This window comes from Protomyctophum parallelum (assembly GCF_964188405.1).
Source record: "Protomyctophum parallelum genome assembly, chromosome: 11".
In the NCBI taxonomy this organism is placed as follows: domain Eukaryota; kingdom Metazoa; phylum Chordata; class Actinopteri; order Myctophiformes; family Myctophidae; genus Protomyctophum; species Protomyctophum parallelum.
The window spans coordinates 35218724-35225584 of NC_139707.1; positions in this window are offsets into that span (position 1 = coordinate 35218724).

Genomic DNA, 6861 nt, shown 5'->3' on the forward strand with positions numbered 1-6861 from the left:
ATATAAGTTCATTTGTCTTGTTCATTTGAATTTGCTTTCACAATTATGTGAACCATTCTAGGGTGAACACTCATAAATAATAGGTGATAATAGAAATAAACGATCTACAAGCTCACAACAATGCATTGTGTTGCGCCATGTTGTGAGCTTGTAGATCACCTATTTATTTTTTTGTGACCAACTTTATTTTTTATTTTTTTAAGAACCCCGGGTTAGCACAGACATTACAGGAGAGGGAAACAACAATGATGTATACGTACTGTATAACATAATACATGTTTCTTTTTCTAGCAAAACAAATAATAGATCACCTATTTTCTGCAACAATATTGTATTTTGTATAGTGAGGAATAAAAGGAGAGGGTTTAGCATCTAGACCTCTGTGGTACTTTTTATAGGGTCACTTGGGAATTAAAACAAACACTACACGTACTGTTGTATAAGCACATTATGTTCTTAATTCAGTGGAGATCCATTTGAATATTCTAGCTGTTAATATCTAATATTATTTGGTTTACATTATAAAGAAATCACTTTATATATAGACTATAGATTCATAGTTGCCTTACAAATTGGGGAAATGTTTAAGTTATGTTTTTATTTAGATGTTGCTATATTTCGTGGAAAGGGGCCTTAAATAGAGACATTTAAGATATATTTAATTTGCTGTGATGTGATGTTCATGTGATGAATAAAGATACTTATGTGCATATCACATATACATTTTGAATTTCCTAGCCCATAGCTTTGACGTTGCATTACACTCTTTATGTGCTTTAAATGATGCCAATAATAAAAAAATAATACAAACTAGAAATGCACTCTGTCAAAGTGCCAACTTCAGCGCGCAGGTATACTGCTACTAACTAATGTCTATTACAACTGGTGTTTTAAATCCTTTAGACCCGTTATTGACCTTATACCAACCTTGAAACGTACCTCAGTTACGTCGCCGACTCGCCATCAACAGCCAATAAAGGAGGGAGTCAGTCAGTCAGTCAGTCAGTCAGTCAGTCAAAAAGAGTGCAATTTCTTCATACGCCCTTGATGGCAATTCAGCCTTTGTCAGCCTTCTGATTGGTCCCTGACTGACTAACCCAGCAGGCTCTTTCTGCCTTTTTCCGCCCTCGTTCCACCTTGTTTATGTTGAATTTGCTAAAACTTCATTTTTGGAAAAAACTAAAAAACAAACATTATGTACCTGTGATGTTTCTTTTTTACTGACTGACACCACGTTTAAAATAACAATTGTGTGCACAGAATATCAATATGAAGCAACTGAAAAACATGTTATATCAATGGTAGTGGATGGAGAGAGAGGGTTTTTGTCCAACCACGAAACGGCAACCAATGGGTGCGAAGAGGGGCACAACCACGGTGAATTAGACTTAAGGGTGAATTGGAAATCCAAAAATGTGTTTTGCAAAAATCCACCTGTTGGTGGCGCTATAACAGGCCAATGTGAAAAGGGTATAGGATATATTCCTCAGCCTAGTAAGAAAATGTGTGAAAGATAGTGTAATAACGTTTAAGTTATGTTTTATTTAGATGTTGCTATATTTCATGGAAAGGGGCCTTAAATAGAGACATTTAAGATATATTTATTTTGCTGTATGTTCATTTAATGAATAAAGATACTTATGTGCATATCACAAATATACATTTTGAATTTCCTATCACTTGTTATTCTTGTGTTGATATCAACTAGCCCATAGCTTTGACATTGCATTACACTCTTTAAATGATGCCAATGAAAAAAGTAATACAAACTAGAACTGCACTCTGGAGAGTGCCTACTTGCTTGTTGCACACAAGTACGCCATACATGTCCTACTAGTGTGCAAGCAGAGCGCGCAACTTCGCAAGTAGCCTACTGTCGACCGCCACACACTCCGGAAGCCCAATACCAGCATCACAAGACAAGCCCTTAGATGGAACCCGCAAGGCACAAGAAAGAGAGGGAGGCCGAAGAACACCTGGCGCAGGGACCTTGAGACTGACATCAAGCAGTGTGGACTGACATGGAAACAGCTGGAAAAGAAGGCCCAGGATAGAGGATTCTGGCGAACTGTAGTCAACGGCCTATGCTCCATGAAAAGGAGCGATAGGCATAAGTAAGTAAAGTAAGTATGCATCTGACAGTATCCAGACATCTGACATCTGCTTTAAACAGCTTATCAACAGCAGCTGTTTCTGGGCAGTTCCGGTTAACTCTTCTCAGTCAGAACCCAGTCTAATGTCATAGAACTCCATGTATGGGCACCGCTCCATGTAGAACTCCATGTTTGGGACTGCTTGGTCCTTTAATAAAAGTCTATATAGGGGCATTCCCAGACGATGCCCTAATTATTAGGGCATCGTCTTGGATCTTCATATATAGGCATAACAGGGATTGTATTGGGGCCGAAAACAATCCCTGTTATGCTTATATATGGAGATCCCTGATGTCATCAATATTAAGCCCATATATGGGTCAATATAATGGACATATTGTGTCAGTCTCATGATAACCAGTGTGGTTGCCGGCTTGCCGCAACGTAAGTCACACTTGTAAATGAACTATGTTGGTACAACCTCAACCTCTAATGAGGCGAGGTCGCTTGTCACCCTCATGGCATCTTACTGGTAATAGCTTATCATTTTGTGGCGTAGGTGGTGGGTGCACCAATAACTCAAGCCCAGGGGCCTCCACCCCCTGTACATCCCAGCCTATTCCAACTGCATTGTGTTGTTCTTCCCCAACTCTCTGCTCTCAGTTTCCTATATTATACAAATAAAGCACAAAATACTAGTGCCTAATAAATTAAAGTGAAATGAATGTGTCCTTTAAGAATCTGGATTGGTCAGCAAGAGCTCAAGAGCACACTAGTCGAAGAAGCATGGCTTGGGTTCAAAACCAAATTGACATCAGTACTGAACAACATGGCTCATTTGAGAACCATCAGGGTCAAAACCTTAGAGTATGCTCTAAGGTCAAACCCCGCTCGGAGTCGAAGCCATGAATGAATTCGCACATACTGACTGCAATGAAATACTTGGACAGTGGTTTATATGAGTTGAGTTACTTAAAATAACTTTGACTATCAACTTTATCTGACTAGTGACTTTGTCTGTCTAGTAGAAAACAGGGTCTCAGCAGCATGTGGTGTTTGTTACAATGGCAAAAGAGCTTGTGGGCTGTTCTCTCTCTCCTTTTATACTGGTTGGTGATTTTATACTGGCCCAGGTGTGTCACAATCTCCACGACACGCCTCCAATCTCTACTGCCACTCCCACCAGCCACCATCAGCACTGGAAAACACTAACAGTGGATTACACAGACCAAATCAATAGGGCCACATAGGACGTAACACAGAGCTCAAACAGTTTTATGATATATAGAAAATGTGTATAATTATTTTGGCCACAGCATTAAACGGTGGGCCATGCTGACTGGCATAATTTCCACAGACGATTCATCTCACCCAGGCATCACGTTGAAGCGATTATGAACTACCTCAAGCTTCACACTCCAATACAAATGAAACTATTTGAATAAAGGTTGTACACACGTAACACATCAGTGAAATTAACCTCTGTGAAAATCCCTATTAATTGAGAGTGTAGGCCTAGCAAGCCACAGATCATATAGGCTGCATGGCTAACAGGGCTTGGGCACTACCCTACCATCTCTCTATATCATTTGATAATGGCATATTAAAAACATGACTTGTACACCCAATGAAAATATAAACTTCACAGAATATACCACTTCGAATAATAACAATGAGCACAAGCAGTGGCAGTGTTTTACCTATACTTGTGAGGACCTCTGCTTGGATTTATGGTGAGTGGGGCACCGTGTTACCGTGTATATCCACGGCTTACCAATATATATATATGTATTTTTCAGCCTAGTATGAAAGACTGAAAGATTCCACGTAAATTGCACTGCCTTCATGATTTGAGTAATTTTCAAAAATCCACCTGTTGGTGGCGCTCCTGTTCTCCTGTTGAAGTAGACCAAAAATGCTCTGATTTCTAATATGCAAGTCAAAGCTTTCCAAGCGCTTCGAAAGTGATCTCTAAGCTCCAAATCCGCAGAAAGAAACTGTAGCCTATCAATGATAAAGCAGAGGAAAACAAAAACAATCCTATACATAGGCTACTGTTAATAAGGTAGGCCTACGGTAGATTTTATTTATAAAGCACCTTTCAAAAAAATGTCACATGGGGTGCTGTACAATAAATGAAATGAAATAAAACAAGAGGAATCAGGATCATCATAAATAAAAATTTATAAAACAAGAGCATCATCATAAATAAAATGAAATAAAACAAGAGCATCACATAGGCTATAGATCAACAATAAAACGACAACACAATGCAATACAGTAGAGTAGTAATAAAATATATAAACGTGCAGTACAGTACATAGATATAGAGTCTATATCTATGTACTGTAGTGTACTGCACGTAATACTGTCTATATTATAGACAGTATTACAAACCAAAGTGCTTACGAAACAAATGGGTTTTTAGCAGCTTTTCGAAGGTATCGACAGATTCTGCCCTCCTTAGGGAAAGGGGGTAGTTCATTCCATAAGGTAGGGGCTATAGCCTACAAGTGCAAAAGCTATATCGCCTTTAGTTCTTCATTTCGTTTTAGGAACTTTAAGAAGATAGGTCTTTACCTGAAGACCTAAGTGTTCTCACATTTGCTTTGGGGGATAATAATTCAGTTATGTACATAGGAGACAGCCCATGGAGAGCTTTAAAAGTGATGAACACTAAATACTTCAATCAATCAATCAATCAATCAATCAATCAATCAATCAATCAATCAATCAATCAATCAATCAATCAATCAATCAATCAATCAATCAATCAATCAATCAAAGCTTTTGCATTGTGCGCGACTGCGCGTCAAAAGCCTGTGCAAATCCATGGATGTTTCAAGGGCTGTAAGCATTTTCTGTTAACTCCAGACGAGGGCGACATTTCTATTGAAATGAACACTGGTCTTCAATTAGTTCAAGCAGACTTGCAGACAACAGCGCTGGCTTGAAAATAGCATGCAGCATGCTGTAGTAGTAGTAGCAGCAACGTAGTTTTGAGGCTTGATAGGATGATACACCTAAAACAACTTGTATTGGTAAGATGGCAAGAAAATTACATGAATGAAATATGTTGGTTTTATTTTTGTATTTACTTTGTAAAATGGCCTGGGAGAAAGCATGGGCAGTGGGCACCAACACTGGTCAGCCGTAAAACTTGCGCACAGTTTGAGAGTCCATAATTAATTATGATATGCTTTCACTTTGTTTACAGTAGCCTATATAGTGCTTTAGTTTATTTACAGTACAGTGACATCAGATGACTACGTCAAAAGACTGGCCACATGAAGTTCGAGTATGGATTCCAAATTCCACGTGATTTGACGTTATTTATATAGCCTACCCTACATTGTGGTTTTATTTTGTTGTAAATAATTCGTTAAGGTGCCATAGTTCTTAATATGGCTTTTCTATCGTCACAACGTAATATGTTTCTTTCCGGCGCAAAAGTAGTGTCAGAAGTGGGATTCGAACCCACGCCTCCATTCGGAGACCAGAATACCCATTTCTATGGAAGGATCAACCTTGAGTCTGGCGCCTTAGACCGCTCGGCCATCCTGACAACTGGTTTTCATAGCACTCAAATAACCTATTTGAACTTTCAATCAATAGTTGGCATTGACAATCGGTGTTTATATTATTGTGTTAAATGAAAGCTATAAGCTTTATGAGCTCAATATTCAAATACTATACATTAAAAAGTAAATATAGCAGAGTACAATTCTTGGGTTTCTGCTCTTGCAGTCCGACAAAATAGCAAAGCAGTAGTGGTAGGCTAATCTGAATCAAGGTAAATTCGTGTGCCTGTGTGAGATCATGTTATGAAACAGATTTAGCTAAATATCAGAACGTACTCCAGACTGCTAATTAGAAGGCTAACGTTACATGAAACGTCAAACATCAGAAGAAGAAGACAAAAATAAACGTAATCCAGTTTACCAGTTTATGGGTAATTTAGATATGTATAATGTATTGAAAATCCAAAAAGTTTCTGTCAGAAGTGGGATTTGAACCCACGCCTCCATTCGGAGACCAGAATACCCAATCCTATGGAAGGTTTCAACCTTGAGTCTGGCGCCTTAGACCACTCGGCCATCCTGACAACTGGTGTGTGCGGGGGAATAAATGGTACATGACGATATCATGCAGTCTGTGTGACGACGCTATTTCATTGGCAAAATAGGCAGCTCATCAAATTAAAGACGTTTCAAAGGTACAAAGCAACACGTTGTTTTTCAGCGTCAGTTGCTGTCATTCATGAATGTGAGAGGCTAGGCTAGCTAGCTGGGGTGGCTACGCTAGTTAGCATCCGAATAACAAGAGAGCTTAGTCCAGTTACCCTGGGTAAACATAGTACATAGGAGTGCTGCCTGTCAGCCTGTGCCTGGCCTGCGTCCAATGATAAGAAATAAAGCACAAATGAAGCTAAACATACGGGTAAACGACGGGGGCTTTAATCACTCAAGGTTGTGGTCATTTTTATTCTTCATCTTTATCTTCTATTCTTCTTTATAAAATAAGAAGTGATTCGAAACAACCAGCAGATGCTATGTTTTATTCGTGTCAGGCTGCTGGACTGGGTCTTTCTTGAGCGGATAAGGAAACGGTGCATCCATGTTTGCGTGTGTGACCCCTCCTCGCGTGAAAATGACCGAATATAGTAGGCGGGATATAGACCGGATCACATTAGTTAATTAAAAGTGGAAACCATGGCCACGTGAGACATGAGACCCGTCCCTTTTACTACATAACCATTGCTTCTTCT